This window comes from Myotis brandtii, unplaced genomic scaffold (assembly GCF_000412655.1).
Source record: "Myotis brandtii unplaced genomic scaffold, ASM41265v1 scaffold523, whole genome shotgun sequence".
Taxonomy (NCBI): domain Eukaryota; kingdom Metazoa; phylum Chordata; class Mammalia; order Chiroptera; family Vespertilionidae; genus Myotis; species Myotis brandtii.
In genome coordinates this window covers 2576633-2599313 of record NW_005369902.1, presented here as the reverse complement: position 1 = coordinate 2599313, position 22681 = coordinate 2576633, and the positions used below count along the sequence as shown (strand labels likewise).

At 47.3% G+C, this 22681-nt stretch overlaps 1 protein-coding gene and 1 pseudogene across 1 annotated transcript in view; both read right to left on the bottom strand.

Annotated features, from left to right (window-relative positions):
* Positions 1-22681, bottom strand: part of MYO1D (myosin ID) — a 192208-nt gene that overhangs the window by 26240 nt on the left and 143287 nt on the right. The window lies entirely within an intron of this gene.
* LOC102263970 lies at positions 13336-13894 on the bottom strand (annotated as a pseudogene).

The window sequence follows — 22681 nt, the reverse complement described above, 5'->3', positions numbered from 1 at the left end:
TTCACCAGCTGTAAAATGGGTACCACGCGAGATTCAATCAATTAATATGAATGAGAACTACAGGCTCCTGGTGCTGTTTCCTCGGCCTCCCAGGTAATAGTCGTCTGACCACGGATCCAGTGGCCGGAAGACAAACTTCCCCTGCCCCCCACTCCCCCAGGTGGGTTTCTGTGGCTACCTCACCCAGGGACCCCGCTCCTGAGGAGCTACCCATTCGTGGGTATTTTTAGCCTCATTTACTCTAGCCGGTTCCAAGGCGGCCACCACGCGGTCGGCAGCTGTGAGAAGCAGCTGCCGTGGTTTGATTTCCAGTCGGTAGCACTTGGTATTTCTTGTCAGGTAATTTCTAAAACTCCTTGTATTTTTGTCAGGGGATCTCAAGCACTATTTTCTCTCTCCAAGAATCTAAGGTGTAACCTCGGAGCTGTGCATCAGAGAGCCTGCTCCAGGTTGGGGATGAAGCCAGAACCCTGCTGGAAAGGAAGACGTATTTCAACTTTCAGGACCCAAATTCCTCGGGCCCACAACTGCCAGGTTCTGATGTCAGAACTCTCAGAGACAGTGTGCTGGGCTCTGGTCTTGACAGCTTCCAGAAGGCCCTCCCCCTAGTTCTCCAGTTGGATTTAGGAGCCCCGCCCTCGGTCTCCTGGGGAAAAAGCAGAGAGGATGAAGGGGCGGGCTGGCTGTTGGGGACCTACCTTCAGTGACCACAGCTGAGAGGTACAGAAGGTAGTTACTCAGCCAGGGGAAGAGTGGACGGGGCCCCGGGCCGCCTCCTGCTCCCCTGCCATCCTTTCTGTCCTCCACATGCTTCACTGTCTCTTTAGGGCAGGGGTGGGGAACCTTGATTGATTTATTTCTGCCCAGGGCCATTTGGATAATTATAACATCATTCGAGGGCCATACAAAATTATCAACTTAAACATTAGCCTGTTCTATGTGGTCAAACGTTTCATGAACTCAACCCAATTGGGTCTTGGCAGGGCCAGACCCAATGGTTTTCAGGCCTTCCACGGCCCTTGGGCCATAGGTTCCCCACCCCTGCTCTAGGTCATTCGGCTGTTAAGTCTCTTGGTTCACCCGCATACACCGTCTACCACGGTGCTTTAATCTTCAGGCCTTTCACACGCAGTTCCCACCTGGAAGACTCTGGTCCCTTTTCCAGACCCACTGCTATTTGTCATTTGAGTCTCAACAGCGACATTACTCTCAGGAGCCTTTCCTGATCCCCTGAGGCAGGTCAGCTGTCCCCTGGATGCACTTAACATATCGGATGTAATCGCCTACTTGCTCACCCAGTCCCCCCTAGACTGGAAACTCCTGGGTCGGGTCTGGGTCTTATTCACCACTGCATCCCTGTTTCCTAGCCCAGTGTTTGGCCCAGCACATAGTAGGTGCTCTGCAAATATTTGTTGAATAATGTTCCAGACTCATCAAGAACTCTCTCCATTTTTTTTTGCCTCCTTTGTAGTCTTTTTGCCTCCTGTATCAAACTCTTTTTCCTCGAATCATCTCCAAACCTTCTATTTTATCACAAAATCTATTCAAGCAAAGTCCTTTGTTACTTCTGAGTTTGAAAAGAACCTTCTTCAATTGTGCATGTAGGTATGAAAATGCGACACTACAGGCTCCTAGACAGTGTCTGTGTCTGAGATAAATACACAAATGACAAGTGAAAATTCTGGCCGGGTCACTGAAAAGAACTGAGACTGTTCATCTGTATCCTGGTCATTCTTTTTCATGAAATGGCCTTTTTTTTTTTTTTTTTTTTTTTTTTTTGTGGGCGGGAAAGTTTGGGCCCCTATTTTCAAGGCATAGTTATTCCTGACGAGGAGAAAGCATCGGTTTCCAACCAAGAAAAATCTCCCATTGACCATCTGGAACTGTTTTCCTTTCCTTTCAAGAGAACTCTCCTTACAGTCGAGAGGAAATTTTCAGTCACATGCAGTTTCCACTAACGTCCCTTCACCCCACACCCACCTTCTGCTGTGAGCAGACAGGAACGAACGCCAAGAGCGGCCATGATCAGCGGCTCCACGCAGCCCCTCTGCTGGTCTCTCTACGGCTGCTTTTCATTCTTTTCACAATGGGTGTCTCTCCCAGCCTCACCATCAAGTGGTCTTTTAAGCAGTGGTGTCCGTGGTGTGTAGGATAACAACACGGGCCTCATATAAGGGCAGCACCGTATCTGGCACAGGATTCAACTCTTTGCCCAGTGGCATCTGAGGCTGTGCCCGGTGCTGCCCAACCCACCCTGGATGCTGGCAGGACGACTGGCTGGTGGTGGCCAACCACAGGAGGGAGGGTCCGTGTGGCTGTCCTGGGGGTATGTGCACAGAGATGATTGGTAACTGTGTGTCGAGTCCATGGAGAGAGACACTGCCAGGCACAGTGGACTCTACGCCAAAGACCTGCTCTCTGTCCTCATGGATTTCATATCACGGAGATCCTGACGGAAAGGCAGAGGCAAGACGACTCCTGCCCTAGTCAGAGCTAAACAAAAGCAACACAGCTTGATTTCTGCATCAATAGAACTGGTATACCCGGGATCGGCCGCGTAAGGCTCACACCTCTCCTGTCCCACAGGACCAATGGTTTGCGGAAGAAGGTGGCCTGATCAGAGGGCCTGGCCTCCTCTGCCTACTGGAGAGCTGGTGGTAAGACACCACGGACCCTGTTGCCACTGCAGGTGGCAGCAAGCCAGAAGGTAGAAATCATAAGCGCAGCGAACGTCTCCTGAGATTCAGGAAGTTGACAGGGAGAGGAACCAACCCTGACCTAGAACGTGGGGGCAGGTGTATGGGAATTATGGGGAGGGTAGTGTGGTAGGCTGAATAATGGCCCCACAAAAGATCTCCACATCCGAATTCCCGGAACCTGATACGGCAAAAAAAGGGATGCTGTGGATGTGACTTCATAGGGAAATGATCCCGGATGGTCCAAGTGGACCACAGATGCAGCCACAGGCGTCCTCTGAGAGAGAGCGGAGGAGACCTGACACAGACAGAAAAGAAGGCAATGTGATCACAGAGGCAGAGACTGGCATGATGTGGCTACCAGCCAAGGAGTGCTGGCAGCCCCCAGAAGCTCGAGGCGACGCGGAGCACACTCTGCCCTGGAGCCCCCAGAAGGAGCACAGTCCTGCCAACCCTTTGACCTTGGGCCAAAACGGAATCAGTGATACTGACTTTGGACCACTGGCCTCCAGAACTGAGAAAAATTTCTGTTGTCTCTGCCACCAAGTTTATGGTGATTTGTTACAGAAGCCATGGGGAGTGAACACAGACAAGTAGGTGTGCCCTTTGATGAGACTTCAGATTTGGTGCCAACAAGCATTAGATGGTAGGACTAATAAGAGAGAAGAGCACACAGCTCATGTTACTATATTCAGCAGGTTCAGCCAGTACGAAACCCTAAACACACACACACACACACCCTCCTGGATTTGAATCAGTAACGGTTCTTATCTAGCTTTGCAGGGCTGGGTCACCCCTGAGAGTAACTCATGGTAAGTCGGAACAGGTACTCGTGAAATGAGGAAAAGAACCATGAAACAAGCTCCCCCAGCTTAGTCAGGGTGGGTCCCGGGAGGCATCGCAGACGCACAGTGGAGACAACAGTGGGGAGCAGCAGAAGGTAAGCTGTCGCTTAGCGAGGGGCGAGCAGCCTGGACAGAAGGGCGAGGGGCACGCCCGCCAGACCCAGGGACGGGGAAGGACCTGTTTTATAGCTCGAAGAAGCTGCTCCCCGAGGAAGGGTACGAGAGCTCTTCCTTAGGAATAAATGTTATCTTCTTGGGTGTATGACCAATTTTTAAAAGGAGAAATGTAGGAAGCTTGAACTGTGGGGTGTGCTGCCTGGATGTGGCCTTTTGCTTACAGAATGGCTTCAGGCTGAGGACGCTAAAGTGTTTCTATGGTTTCTCAGATGGGAGCTGGAAAAGGGGCCCAGGAGGTGAGAAACCCCCGAGCGAGAGAGGATGCGCTTCGCAGCCTTGGCAGCGTTCCAAAGGGCTCTCCAGAGACAAGACTCCTCACACTGCGAGAGGCCTTGTGCTGACTTCCGACCTGAAACCAAGGTGGGGACCACACAGTCTTCCCACCGGGCGCTGGCTGTATCTACCTCGAGCAACAGCATCCTAAACCCTGCCTTCATGACCGGCCAGCAGCACGAACTGAACGCTCACAGTCCCCACAGCACGGAGCAAGTTTCATGGGGGTTTGCAGTAAAAGCAGACGGCACAGTCTCAGTTCTCCAGGGAGAAACAAAGAACTGATGCCCAAACCAAGACCAAAACTAAACACACAGGTGACAGATATTTAAGGCAGTGACACCCAGAGGAGCTAGCAAAGGGGCGAAGATCTGATTTCGTGATGCCCCCAGCTAGACTGTGTCTGTGGCTTTGGGGAAGCCACAGAGCCCGTCTACTTTCGTCCATCTGTAAAACAGGTTTACTACAATCACGTAGGACTCAGATGATTGTAAGAATTAAGTGAGATTATGTGAAAGCACTTTTAAAACTCTAACAATGATATCTCAAAATATAATGTACAGCATAAGGAAATATAAGGGATAATAAAAAAAATTACAGGGATGAAGGGTAGAAAAAATATGGCCTGTTGGTCTAATTCCAAGAATATAATTTGTGGTGACTCATAAGGATACTCTGGGGTAATCACGAGAGCGATTGTTCACGAGAAGAGAACATCTTGATATTGAACACAGCCTATGTTGGTCGTTGCCTGCCCCCTTCTTCAATGCTCTGCCTTCATTCCCTTTGGAGAGCAGATTCACCCCACTCCAACCACGGGCCGTGCTGCCCATCACAGGGCACACTCCCACCCTCAGGGACGGGCACGGCATCTGGGCCCTGTTCCCTGGCCTTGGTGCTGTAGCCAGGATAGAGGGCATGTGAGCTAACCAGAGCTCGTCCGTGGGATTCATCTGTTTTGAAGTGGGAAAGGCTTTTCTCTTCCTTCAGGCTGCTCTGCTGGCACAATGCAAGCCTGGAGCTGCCCGGGCCGATTTCCCCAGTGCAGAGCCTGCAGTAGGCCAGGGTTAGGGGAGCGGAGAAAGAGAGCGGGGCTGGAGGGAGAAAGTGGGTCTTGCTTATGATCAAGTCCTTGGTTCTAGTGCTTAAGTCTCCAGGGTCCTACAACTCTGAGTTCCTTCCAGGACGTTCAATTCTGGGTTTAAACGGATCATTTCACCTGAAAGAGTTCTGGTCATACGGTAAGCTTACTCTGCAACACTGAACGACCTTGAGGAGGGCAAGTAAGAATGTTGTTGGAAAAAGACTCTACAAAGGCCATTGCTTTTCCTTAAAAAAACACACAAAACAAAACCAACAACAACATAAACAAACCATAAAAGAACAACCAAGGGTGGGGACCAGCTCAGCACTTAGAAACATTCGTTCTCAATTTCCTAAGCCTGGCTCAGCAGGAACCACCGCTGCACTGATCGCACAGCAAGACCCTGGGCACGCATGACGATGAGCGCCGGGAGGGCGTTCAGAGAAGGTCTGGCTAGATCACCCCGACACCTGACCGGCATGATCAGCCAGGAAAGCACAGTCAAAATATACACAGACAATAACGCTGGAACGTGAAGAGGCAACAGGGAAGCTTCCGAAGGATGAAGCGCCAGATGTTGTTTTCAATAATTTGTATACTGGGCAGGAACAACTCATGTCTCAACAGGAATCGCACAATGGTACTGTCTCAGAGGCCACTGCCCTTTAAGCATAAACTCGATCTTAATGGCTGTCTCGATCTGGCTACAGACCACAGTACCAAGCAGCTGATCCACGGGCTCCTACAGGATGAAAACAGCTCAGGTCCTGGAATGCACCACTCTGGTTCTGATGTGGAGACTGAGGATGCCACTGGCCACGCCCCTGATGAACGGGGAGAAGCCAGAGACAAAGGAATGATAAAAATGCACATCCATCTGTGACTCCTCTGATCTCCATCTCCCAACCAGATAGGATCTGCCTTCTTCGGAGCCTCTACACAAGCTTACATCTGCGACAGATGGCGCCTACGCCAAGACACGAATTCAGAAAAAAAGAGATTGTGGTGGATGAAACTGTGTCGTGCCAGCATCTTAGGGTGACCTATGGCCTCCCAAGAGGTTCCCCTCAGTGGGGTATCTGGATTAATTCGTCTGAGGAGCACACGTGGGGAATGTTAAAAGTGGATGGGAGCCAGCATCAGGTGGACAGTCTCACTGAAAACCTGACGCAGGTATTAAGAGTCCAAGAGACTGATGCGCCCGTGTCGCTGCAGCAGAGCCGAGGCCCTCCTCTCCCACTGTTGGGTGAGAAACGATCCCATGTAGCTTTATCTACACGAAGTTTATCTTGCTGGGTGGTTACAAAATGAACGAGACATATCCACTTTAAGAAGCCGGACTTCGTTACCGCGCCCGGCTTCCCTGGGTTTCCTACGGCACCGAGTTCAGTCAGTAGTTGGCGATTTGCCTTGGTTTTTGCTCCTTGACCTCCCTGGTGGCCGTAGAGGACTCTCTGTGGTCCAGCACGTTCTGTCTTCCTACTTTGTTTTTTAAACTTCGCCTGAGGATATTTTTTCTACTGATTTTTAAAAATATATATTTTATTGATTTTTTACAGAGAGGAAGGGAGAGGGATAGAGAGTTAGAAACATCGATGAGAGAGAAACATCGATCAGCTGCCTCCTGCACACCCCGCACTGGGGACGTGCCTGCAACCAAGGTACATGCCCTTGACCGGAATTGACCCTGGGACCTTTAAGTCCGCAGGCCGACGCTCTATCCACTGAGCCAAACCGGTTAGGGCTGATTTTTTTTTCAGAGAGTAAAGGGGAGGGTGGGGGCGAGATAGACACTCATTGATTGGTTGTCTCCTGCATGTACCCCAATTGCACGTGCCCCAACAGGACCTGGGATGGAACCTGCAACCGAGGTATGTGCCCTTGACCGGGAATCGAACCGGAGACCCTTCGTTCTGCAGGCTGAAGCTGTAACCACTGAGCAAACCAGCTAGGGCTTGTCTTCCTACTTTTTAATCATCTTCTGTCCCTTCCTCTTCCCTCCACCTCCATGACTTTAGGTACTTTTCTATATGCTGGTAACTCCCAAATCCATATCTCCAGTCACTTGAACCCCAAACCTTAGATTCAACAACCCCAGTGCATCTCCACTTGGCGGGGAGGCAGCTGGGTGTGCTGTCCAGCCACCCCTCAGCCAGAAGCCTGCCTGCAGGTCCTCCCTGACGCGGCCTTTCCTCTCCCGCTACGCAGCATCCATCAGCAAGTCCTGTGATGTTACCTTTTAAATCTCTCCCTTCATCCTTTCATCCCCACTGCCACCTCACTCTCATCATGTCTCCCCTCAATCGCTGCTCACAGCGTCCTCTCTGGTATCCCTGTCCCCCTGCCCCTAACTCTTCAAGCTGAACCAGAATGACCTTAGTAAAAGGTAAATATGTAAGTTACAAATCTGGTCTCTAGCTTAAAACCCTCCTTGAATCCCTCACTGCCCTGGGGGGCGTGCGTGCGTGCGTGCGTGCGTGCGTGTGCGTGCGTGTGCGTGTGTGTGCGTGTGTGTGTGTGTGTGTGTCCCCAAATGCTTCCTGGCACCTCTGAGATCTGCTCACCTCTCCGGTTCCTGCCTCTCCCTCCCTCCCACTTCCTGCCTCCAGCCCCTCCAGTGATCTCAGGCCTCCACGTGCCACGCTTCCTGCTGCCCTGACTTTCAAACCGCTTTTCTGTTTGTTACACCGCGCTCTCCTCCTCCCCCTCCCCCATTCGGAGTTTATCCTAAGGAAGTAATCGGAAGCACCAACAAAGATGGATCACAGGATGCTCATCCCAGCACAAATAATAATAAAAAATTTAAAAACCACCAAAATGTCCAACAAACATTTTTTTTGATTTAAGAATGTTTTTAAACTTATCTTTACAACAAACATTTTTAAGTTAATTAAGTTAGTTAATCCTCACCAGAGGATATTTTTTTTCATTGCCTTTCCAGAGAAAGCGGGAAGAGAGAGAGAGAGAGAGAGAGAGACACTGATTGGTTGCCTCCCACACGGGCCCTAGTGGAACCTGCAACCCAGGTACATGCCCTCGGCTGAGAATCGAACCTACAGCCCTTCGGTGCGTGGATCGACGTTCTAACCACTGAGCACACCGGCCAGGGTCCACAAACCTACTTTCTAAAGGACAGCATGCAGGTTTGTGTTTGTGGGCAACCCTGCACAGTATATTTGAGGAGAAAACCAAGGTACCAAACGTCTTTCCATCACGTCAGATACTAAACTAGGAGGGGCACTTATTTCTGCATGACAAAGTTCTAGGGGACTTTAATTTTTTTCTTTTGACTTGTCTATGTTTTCTAAACTTTCCCCATGAGCATGCAGTCATTATTTTCATAATTAGGAAAACAAACAACAACCAATACTTAAAAAAAAATTACATATTTTTTAAAGACGACCATCCCTGGGCAAGGTAACACAGGGCCGATGTAAACAGGGAAGAGGCTATTTCTCGGGGAGGACTGCTTTATAGGGAAGGTTTAAATGCTTAACGGGTGTGATATCAAAGCTCGCCAGGGCGTCCGGAGATAATCTGCGGCCACGGGTGAAGGGAACAGCTGAAGAGGGTGGGGGGCGTCTCCATGGGTGCTCCACTAACTAAATGCCAGGGCTAATCTTAACTCCTCATTTTTGGGATGTGTTTTCACTCCCGACTAAATCCTCCCTCCTTTCTCTCCTCGGCCCCTCCGTGGATCTGGGCACATATTTTGGTCTTGTTCACCCAGCCGGTGGGGGGCACAAGAAGAAATGGAGTTGAGTGAGTGAAATATGGTTAATTCTTCCTCCCCGCCTCCCCTCCCCCCAGCTGCTGCACGTCACTCAGCAGGGAACAGCAGGTGTCACCCTGCCAGCCCGGGGGCCTGAGAGAGTGGAAAGTGAGCACACAAAGGTTTTGTTCTCCGGAAAAATGAAAATCATGCAGCTAAGCCCATACAGCTGTATCCAGTGGCCATTTGGGCTACGTTAGTCTTTGCAAAGTAACAGGAGACATGGAGAGCGTGCGCCTGAGAATTTTACACAGTGGGGTTGGGGGGGGCGGGTGTGGTTTGCCTCCTGAATGGAGCACAGATGCTCTTTCCGTTAAAGGTTCTTTTCTGTCTTAATTAAATTTGAAGTTCAATCCATAAGCAGTGTTAGAAGGGTATACTTTTGGGAAAACAAGATCACACTTTAGCCTACACAAAAAGGTCCTTTTAAAGCATAAAATTGGAAATATAGCCTCATTTAAGTATGATTGCTGATTAAGTTTTCACTTTATGACACAGAACATAGCATTTGTTGCAAAGCATATGTTAAAATAATTAAGCGATTAATTGAAAAACATACTTTTTGAAACAAAGATTTCAGCCCCGGCCTGGCAGCTCAGGTGGTTGGAGAATTGTCCTGTACACCAAAAAGATTTCGGGTTCAATTCCTGGTCAGGGCACAAGTATAGGTTGCGGGTTCAAGCCTTGGTTGGGGCACATATGAGAGGCAGCCGATTGATGTTTCTGTCTCTCTCTCTCCCCCCTTTCCTGTCTAAAACCAATAAAACATATTCTTGGGTGAGGATTGAAAAAATATTTCAGTCTCTCTGAAGAGAAACAATAGCTTGCACTTATATAATACTAGAGGCTCAGTGTACGAATCCGTGCATGGGTGGGGTCCCTCTGGGTGGCCTGCAGGGATTGGGCCCAAACCCGCAGTCCAACGCTGCCTGCAGCTCCTACCTGCTGCTCCCGCTCATCCTGGCCCCACTGTGCCTGCCGTGGGCTCATGCCCAATCACTCCCGATCGGGAGAGGCTCACACTACCGCAGCAGCGCTCACCAGCCATGAGCCCCATGTCTGGTGCCCTCCCAAGGGGAGTGGCCTGCGGGATCGGGCTGAAACCGGCTCTCCAACATTGCCTGAGGGGTTCTGGATTGCGAGAGGGTGCAGGCCAAGGTGAGGGACCCCACCAGTGCACGACTGGGCCGAGGAGGTACCGCGGGAGGGACCCAGGGCATGTCCGGCTCATCTTGCTCAGTCCTGATCAGCCAGACCCCAGCAGCAAGCTAACCTACTGGTCGGAGCATCTGTCCCCTGGTGGTCAGTGCACGTCATAGTGACTGGTTGACCGGTCAACTGTCTGCCCCCTGGTGGTCAGTGCACGTCATAGCGACTGGTCGACCAGTTGACTATCAGCCCCCTGGTGGTCGGTGTGCATCATAGCAAGCGGTTGAGCAGCCTTAGCATCTCATTATCATATTACACTTCGATTGGTTGTTCAGTTGTTCTGCCATTCGGTCTATTTGCATATTACCCTTTTATTATATAGGAGGATTGACAGACAACACAGGAACAATTAGGTAATATCTTTGAAGATCTCAGAGTGTCTTCCCTACAGAAACAAGACTGTAGCAATCTGAGGGAGAAGGACACATTTCTTTCTCATACTTAACTCTATTCCTGAGGAGAGTGTTGGTACTCAGAGTCATGAGGCAGAACATATTGAGAGACAAGGGAGCAGGAAAGAGTTACGGGTCCAAGGGCTACAGACTCTGATTCTGTTAGTTCCTAGGGCTAGAAGAAAGTGAGCCAGCGAGAAGTCACCAGTCATCTCTGGATGAGGGAAAACAAAAGAAGATCAGTTAAAACTCTGAAGGGGCTTTTAGTGTTACAGCTGGATAGAGTGGGTTCCTAGGAGTTTAGATATTAAAATGACCCATTAATAGGGCTGTTTGGGTTAAATGAGTGATGAGGCTTACTTATGTGCTGACTGAATTTCCTTGATTTTCAAACGGCTAGTTCTAAAGGGAAGGCCAATTTATTAGAACCACACTAGAATTACTATTCTCAGAATTACATGTAAGGTGGAAAAAAATGAGAGTATGAATAAGAAAATATTAGGCAGTATGTATTTCATCCTGAGGTTTGGATTGTTTCTTGGAATCGGATCTGGTCTGATCTGTAGACTTTTCCACTTGACACCCTTAAACACTGGGAGTATTCTAGCAATTGTTACCGACTCCTTGAAGCTTCATTGCCCAGGGTTTCATGTTGGTGGTTTGGAATAAAGTCCCATGAATTGCATCCTTTCACAGTTAGAAATCGAAGGGGGGAACACACTTCTTGTCAGCAGGAAGTGGAGGTTGGGAAGGATTCTATTTTTGAGGTTGAAAGGCCACCTTTGACCCAGAAATGTGCGGCCGCATGAAAGACATTTCTCTGTTCTGTCTTAGTTGATTTACCCAAGGAATGGAGAAACGCACACGGGTGCAACTTAGCAGCTGGTTTCCTCCTGGGGTCCTGAGATAATCCCTATTAACCGCATCTCAAGATTTTTAGATTTTCAGGTGTTTAAATTATCTTGTGTGACCCATGCATGTCCACAGTCACTTTAAATTTAGATTATTCAAAACCTTTCAAATTGAAATCTTGATTGTATTCTAAGATAGGAGGGTCAGAATTTATTCTTCTGGACCAGGGGATGGGAAACTAAGGCCTAAATCTGGCTTACTGCCTGCTTTTGTAAATAAAGTTTTATTGGAACACAGCCATATCCATTTATTTACATATTGTCTCTGGATGCTTTTGTGCCATAATGGAAGAGCTGAATACTTGCAACAGAGGTCATATAGCCCTAAAGGGGTCCCCAGAGAAAACAATGCATCCATAGAGAAGAAAATGTAATCCTCCCATACTGTCGGCTCTGAAGGAAACCAAGTTTATGAAATTATAGTAACAGAAACGCTAGTTACTGGTTTCGATTTAGAGTCAATCATCAAAGTATAAAACAATGTAAATATTAACAATGTAAAAAAAAAAGCAAGAGTTGGGGGAAGTTCAAGGGGCACGTATATCTATTACGCTTAGGGGTGACTTACAAGATGGCACCTGAAATTGATGGGGCATGAAAATTTTTTTTTAAAATATTTCACTGATTCTAAAGCTCACATTTTAAAAAATCCTTTAATATCTTTGAAACTGGGATGCTCCTTATTTTTTTAAAAAATATATATTTTGAGAACCTGGCTGGAGAACCTAGCGAGAGAACATGGCAAGAGAACCTGGACAGAACTTGGCTGGAGATCCTGGCTAGAGATCCTGGCTGGGCTGCTGATCAACTGAATGCTGTCTCCATGTCATTCCTTCTTCGCCGACTCTGTCCACACCTTTGGGGACCCCTGGACCTGCTGGGGTTGGACCCCAACAACCATCACTTCCATAAAATAGATCACCTTCCTACCACCACTTGCCTACCAGCCTCACCAAAACAGTTTTTGCTACTTGCCATTTGTCCAACATCTGCTTCCACTCTTGGATAAATGTACAATAACATGCAATTAATTGGCATATATCTTTACTTTTTCCTTTAAAGTTTTGCTTCCTTAGCCAAAATATATGGATAGAATGCAAATGAAAGTAACAAGTCCTCCCATCCAAATACTTTTGAAATGGACCCTGTGGTCCATTTGATGCTCAGTTTCTACATCCTCCAGTTCCATCATTTGTTTTAGGAGCCTACTTACTAGTCTTTCTACCTATTTTCTATCTCATATGCAGCTAACAACAAATTACGGGATTTTTTTTTTACCAAAAATTATTTTTAAAAACAAACCTGGGCCAAAACATTAAAAAATTCCCAAAATACCCTTTGTGCATTAGTCTTACAGTCTGTACAATAACTCCCGAAGGCTTCTTTTTTTTCTTGTTTTTTTTTGGGGGGGGGGTAAAAATTTACCAAAATATTCTGAACACATAAAAATATTAAAACAAAAACCCAGCATTAATTTAACTGTATAGGCATTGGTTAGAGGACATATTTTCACTTAAGGATTATATTCAAAAACTTTCTCTTGAATTTTCACTAAAATTCTGATTCTGAACCTTATATCTTATAATGATGATAACTATTAAAAAGGGGGGAAATCTAATTCAGCTCAATGTATTATGTATTATAATAGATAGAGTCTGCTTGTGATATAATAAAAATAAACATTTTGGGTTATTTAGAGTCCAACTCCCTGACCTATAACTGAAATTACTGTGTTCGATTTAAACTTATTAAGTGCAGTGAATTATGGAAAGCTAACTTAAAGGTCTGAATAATCAATTTTGAGTAAGGAACACGTGTTGACGGCTCCTTGACCATTCAGAACCAGGCATTTGCTTGAGAAATACACATCCCTAATATTGAATATAGCCCTTAGTCATATGAGATATGTATTTTATGAGCAACCCAGCATGTAGAGAATGAGGTTTACTTTGCCAGCCACTCACTCCTTGAGAGGACTAATATTCATAGTGAAACTGCTCAAACTCTGGCATCTGGTGGATTTCACATAAGAAGGAGAGATCAATACCTGACTCCAAAAGGAGGAGGAGCAGGGGGAATACAAAGAGCAGCAGCCCCAGGCCCACCACAAGGAGCCTGGAAAAACTCTTGACCAGTGGGTTCACCCGAATATGGCCGGTCAGAATGTCATAGCTCCATGACAAAGCTCGGTGAGCTTCCTTTAGCTCCTCTTCTTCAGCCATCAAAAAGGCATTTTCATCTGCTTCCAGTTCCTCAAATGAATCTAGGTCTTCTCTTTCCAACTCATGCCTTGATGGACAGTCAAAGAGCATGTCAATCTCATCATCATCAACTGGGGTGGGGAGCAGGCTTGCACTGGGGTTGTATGACAGTTCAGAGATAGTCAAAGGCTCTTCTTTTATTTTATCTTCCTCTTCGCTTGGGGGGGTCTTCATACTCCCGGGCTTCTTTCACTGGTGAGCTGGAGATCAAGGGGGCAGAAATGGCATCTTCTTTTGGCAAAGGAATACCTGTAAAGAGACATTTTTTTTTAATTCAGGTTTGCTTTTTCCACAAAGATGGAAACACACCAAAAAATAAAAAATAAAAAAAAGACGCACCTCTTATGGTTGACGTGCTTACATTTATGTGTGCAATTATGACCTTCAACTTTGATCATTTGCAAGAATAAAATGACAATAAATCACTATTATAATTTTGAATGGTGTCTTTTAGAAGTCAATATTGTCAAAATATTATAGTATAATTATACTACTATCCAATTATAAACAGTTATTATGTTATATACTAGAGGCCCGGTGCACGAAATTCATGCACTGGGTGGGGGGGATCCCTCAGCCCAGCCTGCTCTCTCTCACAATCCGGGACCCCTCGGGGAATGTCCGCCTGCCGGCTTAGACCTGATCCCCAGTAGTCAGACATCCCTTTCATAGTCTGGGGCTCTCGCAGTCAGGGACCCCTCGCTTCTTACTGTGGGAGAGGCTCCTGCCACTGCCGCTGCACTCACCAGCTGTGAGCCTGGCTTCTGGCTGAGCTCCTGTGTTGAGCGTCTGCCCCCCTGCTGGTCAGTGCACATCATAGTGACTGGTCATTCTGGAAGTTCCACCGTAATGGTTGCTTAGGCTTTTATTATGTAGATAGTTTTCTAGTCTATGTAATTGCAAATATGTGCACAAACTTGCATCTTGCTACTTTTAACATTTTAGCTTAGACATTTTCTACATTGAAATAAACTCCCATTTTGTATTTATAATAGATTTCAGAGAGGAAGGGAGAAGGAGAGAGAGATGGAAACATTAATGATGAGAAAGAATCATTGATTGGCTGCCTCCTGCACACCCCCTACTGGGGATTGAGCCCGCAACCCTGGCATGTGTCCTTGACTGGAATCGAACCCATGACCCTTCAGTCTGCAGGCTGACGCTCTACCCACTGAGCCAAACCAGCTAGGGCGCTCCTCACTCTTGATGATACCCTAATAATATAATTGGCAGTGTGTTTTCTCTTAGCACAGTGGTTCTCAACCTGTGGGTCGCGACCCCTTTGGGGGTCGAATGACCCTTTCACAGGGGTTGCCTAAGACCACTGGAAAACACATATATAATGACATATTGTTTTTGTGATTAACTATGCTTTAAATTATTTTCAATTTGTAACAATGAAAATACATCCTGCATATCAGATATTTACATTACGATTCATAGTAGCAAAATTACAGTTATGAAGTCGCAACGAAAATAATTTTATGGTTGGGGGTCACCACAACATGAGGAACTGTATTAAAGGGTCGCGGCATTAGGAAGGTTGAGAACCACTGCCTTAGCGGAATATAAAATAACAGGGCATCTTAAAATAGATGGCACCTTAGATCTGATGATGCAGTATTTTGCGTTGGAAAAGTAACCGATAGTAGGTAAGTACAGGGAGCTGTGGTGGCACGGAGCCTGGGGGGATGGGGGAGGAGAGGAAGCATGGCAGGTTGAGGAAGAGGACCGATCCCCTCCTTCCTCAGGTCGTAAGAAGCTGGCCTGGTGCAATAAGGAACTTAAAGCAATGGAGGAGTGGAAGGTGAGGAGGAGGGAGTCCTACGTCTTTCAGTGCCCACTCTACGCAGGTTGCTAATGCCGCCCAAAAGGCCATTCCAGTGAGTCAAAACACAGGCTTTTCAAATCCAGCATCACAGTCAACTCCAGTGACCAAAGCAAAAAGGAGTGAGGAGAGACAAGACGAAGCCTCGGGGTGGAGCCGGAAAAGGTGCTCAGCATTCCCTTCACACTGAGGTCTGTGGGGGTCCGGAGGGGGCGGGGCTGCTGGGCCTTGTGGACGATTTCCACTCTGGAAAACTTCAAGCGTCGGAAGGGAACCTTCCACCGAGCAGATGGAGCGTGTTCGGGGAAAGCAGGAGAAATGAGCTCGCTTGAACCTGGAGCTCTGTGGGGAGTCAGAGGAACTTCCTGAGGATACGAGGGAAACAGCTAGAGCCTCTGTCTGGCGAGGCTTCCGTCGGGTTTAGAAGAACGGAATCCATCCCGGCAAAAGCTCCGTCTGGCAGGTGCACAAGATGCTCCCAGTACTTCTAGCAGCTGAAATGAAACGCCGTGGCTTCCCTGTGGTTTGAAGAAAAGCAGCATTCTTTACTTTCCCAGCTGAACCCGTAGCAGAGTCATCTCCCACGATGAGGAATGAACGTCATGAAGGGCAAATGCCACGGCTGTTTTCACATGCTGCCTTCAGCACGCGTGACTGGCCGTTCTTCACCGTCACCGGAGGCTGGCCCTGGTTGGAGGCTTCGTCAGCACCGTGACACAGGGGTTACCATTGCCTTCTGGGTTATGCACGGTGCCCCGTGCTCTGGACGGGCTGAGAGGTTCATCCTTCCTGAGCGCAGCTAACTTCTTCCGCTGTTGGTCCCACGTTGGAGATGCTTGGGCGGCAGCCCGGCTTCTGTTTACGTTGGACACTCAGTACACACACTGATGTGTTTTCCAATGGCCAGCGTTATCAATGTGATATATTAATATTTGTGAAATTTGCTATTTTTAATAAAGTGATTTTTTTAAGTAACCAGTAAATCATCAATAATGAAAAAAACTAACAATAATTGGGAGGGAGGGAGAGACTAAAGGCAGCTAAATAAACCATCATCCCTTATAGTCAAAGGTCAATAGGTAATGTCCAAAGCAGTAGCAGAAGCATGTTGTTTATCTTTTCATTATAAACTTTCTCCGTTTGATTAAAAAAAAAAAAGACTCAGAGGCTCTTGGGTTCCTGGCTGCTTCCAGTGTCTGGTGGCTGCATTCCTCCAAGCTCTCCCTCCACCGCCTTCTCTGTGTGTCAAACCTCCCTTTGCCTTTCCCTCTCCTCTAAGCGCACGTGTGGTGGCCTTGAGGACTCTCCTGGATAATCCAGGAGAATCTCCTAATTGCAAGAACCTTAATTTAATGATATCCACAAAGACCTTTTCTCCAAATAAGTAACATTCACTGGCTCTGGGGATTAGAACATGGACATGCCTTTGGGAGCCATTATCAGCCAACCCATGCATTAGTTTGATTAAAAACAAAACAAACCATTATCAGCCAACCCATGCATTAGTTTGATTAAAAAAAAACACATATCTTAAGTCATTCTACAACTTGAATCCCTTCAGTGCCTATCCATAAGTCCCAGGATCAAGTTCAAATGATCTCTAAACCGAAGCACAAGAAACAAAAGAAAAATTGAATAGATACATTGGACTTCAAGATTAAAAACTTTTGGACTTCCAAGAACACCATCAAGAACGTGAAAAGCCAAGCCACAGAATGGGAGAAATATTTGCAAATCATATATCTGATACCTCTTAGAATGCAATAAGAAGAACACAACACAATTAAGAAAACTGGCAAAGGATCTAAATAGGCATTTTTTGAAGATATAAAAATAGCCAATAAACACATGACAAGATGCTCTACATCGTTCGTCATCGGGGAGCTAAAAATCAAAACCACAAGGAGATACCACTTCATACCAACTGGGCTGACTATACTAAAAAAGGCAAATAACAACTATTAGTAGCAAGGGTCAGAGAAATTGGAAAATAATCTGGCAGCCCCTCAAAGAGTTAAACATGGAGTTACCATATGAGCCAGCAATTTCAGTCCTAGGAATATACCCAAGAAGAATGAAAACAAGTCCACATAAAAACTTATACATGAATGTTCACTGTAGCATTACTCATAGTAGCCCAACTCAGAAACAACCCAAATGTTCATCAGCTGACAAAGAGATAAACAAAATGCTGCATGAACCCACATAATAGAATATTATTTGGCAGTAAAAAGGAATGAATTATGGATACCTACTATGACTTAGATGAACCTTGAGAGTATTGAGCTAAGTGAGAGATGCCAGTCACAAAGGACCACATATGATATGATTCCATTATGTGAATTGTCCAGAATAGGCACATATATATGACAGAAAGGAGATTAGCTGAGTAGCAGTTTAAAGGGAATGGTGGTGGAGGGGTGACTGCCAAAGGGTGTGAGGTTTTTATTTGGGGTTATGAAAATGTTCTAGGTTGATTGTGGTGATGATCACACAACTCTGACTATACTAAATACCACTGAATTGTAGGGTTTACATGGGTGAATTGTATGGTATGTGAATTATCTTACCTAATAATAGACAAACGTGTAAATTAACCGTCCCTCCGTTATGCTCACCAGCCAATCAGGAGAGTATGCAAATTAACCCAACAAAGATGGCAGTTAATTTGCATAAGTAGGGGCGAAGTGGCGGAGTGAAGACTGAAGGCTCCATCTGGAGCCTCGAAGACCTGGGTCTTGGGTGCCGGAGGAAAACCGGTGCCGGCAGCCAGGGGAAGGGAAGGCCTACTGCACGAATCTCTTTGTGCAACAGGTCTCTAGTCTATAATAATAATAAAAGTGTAATACGCTAATCACACTTCCGGACGAAGCCGGGGCTGTGAGGGAAGCCCAGGTCCTAGGTGCCTGCTGGAGGCCAGAGGGAAGCCGGTGCTGGCAGCCGGGGGAAGGAAGGCCTACTCTTGCACTAATTTTTGCATTGGGCTTCTAGTATTCCAATAAAGCTCTTTATACACAGACTAGAGGCCCGATGCATGAAATTCATATAAGAGTAGGCATTCGCAGCTGTGGCAGCTGCCTCAATTGCCCCCTCGCAGTCCCAGTGGTTGCTTTGATCCCGCGGCTGCAGCCCCAGCTTTGTCCGGAAGGTCGTCTGGAAGGATGCCCGGATGGCTGTTTGGTTAATTTGCGTATTATGCTTTTATTATTATAGATTATTATAGATAGTCTATAGAATCAGAGAGTCTTTTAAAAATATATTTTTATTGGTTTCAGAGAGGAAGAGAAAGGAAGAGAGCTAGAAACATCAATGATGTGACAAAATCATTGATCGGCTGCCTCCTGCATGCCCTCCCACCCCCCACTGGGAATTAAGCCCACAGCTCGGGCATGTGCCCTTGGCCGTAATTGAACCCAGAACCTTTCAGTCCGCAGGCTGACCTCTATCCACTGAGCCAAGCCAGCTAGGGCGAATCAGAGAGTCTCTGGCCCAGTTTTAGTTCCGAGAGAATACGCAGATGGATGGGAGAGTACATGCATGTCAACAGGCTTAGCAGGGTCCCCGACAGGTGGCAGATCCCCTGCACCCGGGCACACTGCTATTACCTACCCGGCATTTGAAGGCACTTGGCCCCTGCCTATTGTTGGCCCCTTGTCATCACTTTAACCCTCTGTTCAGGGCAGTCTCCTCCGCAGCCCCTCCCACCTCACAGGCAGTGGTACTCGGCTCTCAGAGTGCCCTGACCCGGCTTCAGCACACCCTGCTTTTCTAGAAGACGGTCTCTTTCTCCCCTGCCTTCAGCCTGGCTCATTCCCCTTTCCGCCCCCTTCTGGGTTTCCTGAGCACTAGATCTTCCAGGACGCTTCCCCTGGCTCTGAAGACTGCCCTTCCCTTCCCACTGGGCCGCTGTTCCTCCTGGGAGCTCCCACAGCTGCCCGCTCACTCCTATCACAGCACTGACCATTCCCGATGGCATCTGCCCGCCTGCCTCATGTGTTGCCCATCTTTATATAAAAATGCCCAGCAGAGGGGCAAAGAGTAGGAAATGCACCTGCTAAGTGACCCCTGGCCCTACTACTGGGGTCAGCAGTAGAGTAACATCTCCCCAGGGAAAAGAAGAGATTTTTCCTCTTGTATCCAGACCAAAGCACTTCTCTGTTCCCCTGGGCCCCCGAGCCTGGCAGGTGGCTCTGGTCCTTCCCTTCCCTGCGTGCGTGCGTGTGCAGACCTGCCCCGCTGCCTGCTTCCCGCCGCGTGACCCGGGACAGGCACACTGCGTCTCTGTGACGCAGGTCAGGCCCTGCTTCAGCGGTGGCCCCGTCTGTTTATTAACACTTTACTGACGCACAGGTTCAGACACGTGTGCTTGGCGGGAAGGGGCATCTAAAGAGCAAAGGCAGCATGAGGTTCACACCTGGCAGCATTTGGAAAATGCATTTGCAGGCCCTGTGGGAGGTGATGCTCAGAGAGAGCCAGCAGTGTGAGCACGAGAAGGAATGGCTGCTTTCTAAATGCCCCCCCTCCCCCCGCCCCGATCCTAAGCTCAGTCAGTGATCAACCCAGGGAGGCCTGTGGGAAACGCCCTGTGACCTCAGAGGTCGCGAGTGTCCTAACCCAGGTTATCCAAGCCAGGGCGGCAGGACCTGGGAGCCAGAGATCTTGAGCTCCACTCCAGTGATTATTTATAATCCACATGTCTGCGAACACAGTGAGAGTGATTTTAAAGATAAAGGCTGCCACACTGCATCACTCCAGGCGCCCTCGCTAGCAGTAAGGCCTTGCTTATTTTTTTAAAAAAATAAGAACACTGGCCTTTAAAAAAAAGTACTATCCAAAATGTACGCATAACTTAATGAAACGATGGATTTTTTTCCCTCTGCAACTTTTTTAAAAAATTTATTTTTGTTAATCCTTGCCTGAGGATATTTTCCCATTGATTTTTAGAGAGAGTGGAAGGGAGTGAGACAGAGAGAAACATCAATGTGAGAGAGACACATTGATTGGTTGCCTCCACACGCCCCGACCAGGGCCAGGGATCGAGCCTGTAACAAGGTATGTGCCCTTGACTGGAATCAAACATGAGACCCTTGAGTCCGAGGGCTGATGCTCTATCCTCTGAGCCAAACTGGCTAGGGCTACTCTGCAACTTTTTAATATTCCAAAGCTATCCCTATACATCTGTAGAAATAAATCTCTTTTTTTCTAAGTTCTTTAACACCCACAAATAATCTTACACAAAGCTAGAGCGTCGGCCTGCAGACTGAAGGGTCCCAGGTTCAATTCCGGTCAAGGGCATGTACCTTGGTTGCGGGCACATCCTCAGTGGGGAGTGTGCAGGAGGCTGCTGAATTGATGTTTCTCTCTCATCGATGTTTCTAACTCTCTATCCTTCTCCCTTCCTCTCTGTAAAAAAATCAATAAAATATATTAAAAAAATTTATATTTTAGAGTTTATATCCAAACATGAGGACGACTGAGTAGGGAGAAATTTCGTTATTAGCCACATCGTGGGCAGTGCTCTTAGCAAATACTAGCAACCTTTCTTTTGTCTTGTCCCCAGTGCATCTTACTGATTAGGGTTAGAAAAACAAAGGCCAGCAGCTCTCCCGGGTCCCAGGAAAACACGCCAGATGGCAATTCTCAAAGTCAGTACATTCACATGGAGAAAATGAGACTCAATGACATACTCTTCAGAGGCTTCCTAGCATCAGCAATTACTTTTTCTTCCCTTTATTAAGACCGAAAAGGAGCAACACTGGCATGTGCCCACTCCCCGCCCCTCAACCCTGACCTTCTATGCATATGTGTCTATATACACACGTACATATACAGGGTGGGGCAAAAGTAGGTTTACAGTCGTTCCTATGGAGAATAACACAATAATAAGTAATAATAATATAATAAAACCTGCATTTCACATACAACTTTAAATCTACGTTTGCCCCATCCTGTATAAATGCGTATGCAAATTAGCCAAATTTCCTACCTCATCAGTTGATCTGGTAAAATATTTTTTTTTTTAAATATATTTTATTGATTTTTTACAGAGAGGAAGGGAGAGAGATAGAGAGTTAGAAACATCGATGAGAGAGAAACATCAATCAGCTGCCTCCTGCACATCTCCTACTGGGGATGTGCCTGCAACCCAGGTACATGCCCTTGACCGGAATCGAACCTGGGACCTTTCAGTCCACAGGCCGACGCTCTATCCACTGAGCCAAACCGGTTTTGGCTGATCTGGTAAAATATTTGATAGAGGATAAAAAAATTTCCTACCTCATCAGTTGATCTGGTAAAATATTTGATAGAGGATAAACATGAGTACTTTGAGCTCTCTGTGACTTTTCCTTCTCTGAGTTTCCTCTCTTCCTTGTAAGTGAGCACAGACCTGGCCCACCTGCGTTCCAGCACCTGCATGGGGTCAATGGAGGGGCGAGGAATGTGCCCACCTGCCACGCACCATCACGGAGCCCCCCTCTCCTGACCCTTCCTCCCCAGCACCTGTGGCTTGGAGTGTGGCCCTCTCCTTAGGCAGACTGGACAGTGACGTGGGCGGAGGAGCCAGAGGGCACTGAGCTGAAATCCTGACTCGCCGCGGCTGCTGGCGGCAAGGGACAAGCATCTCTGGGTCTCAGTTTCCTCATCTGGAAAATGGGAGGAACACCACTCCACTTCCTACTCATGAGCCGCTCTGAAGAATGGTGACCACTGCCTCTCTCCTGCCCCTGTCTGGCCCCTAGGTAACGGATCAGACTAAGGCTCTATTACTCTGCTGGGCAGGCGGCAGATTCTCATGAACATTGACAGCCAGGTGGGAAAAGTTAGTTGTTATACAGTCTTATTGTGGTACAGAACCTCTCAGCTCAAATTTTACATGCAATCACCCATGTAAATGATACCTTTTTTCTGAACGTGTCTAGATGATTTTTAAAAAAAATTCTCACCCAAGGATATTTTTTCCATTGCTTTTTTTAGTGAGTAGAAGGGAGGAAGGGCAGGAGGGAAGAGGACAGAGAGAAACACTGATTGGTTGCCTCCTGCATGCAACCCAATTGGGCCAGGGATTGAGCCTGCAACCCAAGTCCGTGCCCTTGACCTGGAATTGAACCCGTGACCTTTCAGTGCGTGGGCTGATGCTCTAACAGCCAGGTGATTTTTTTGGTTCCATAATAAGTGTCTCTCTGCTCTACACTGAAGAACAGAAGTAGGCTGACATCCTTTCCCCCCTTGCTT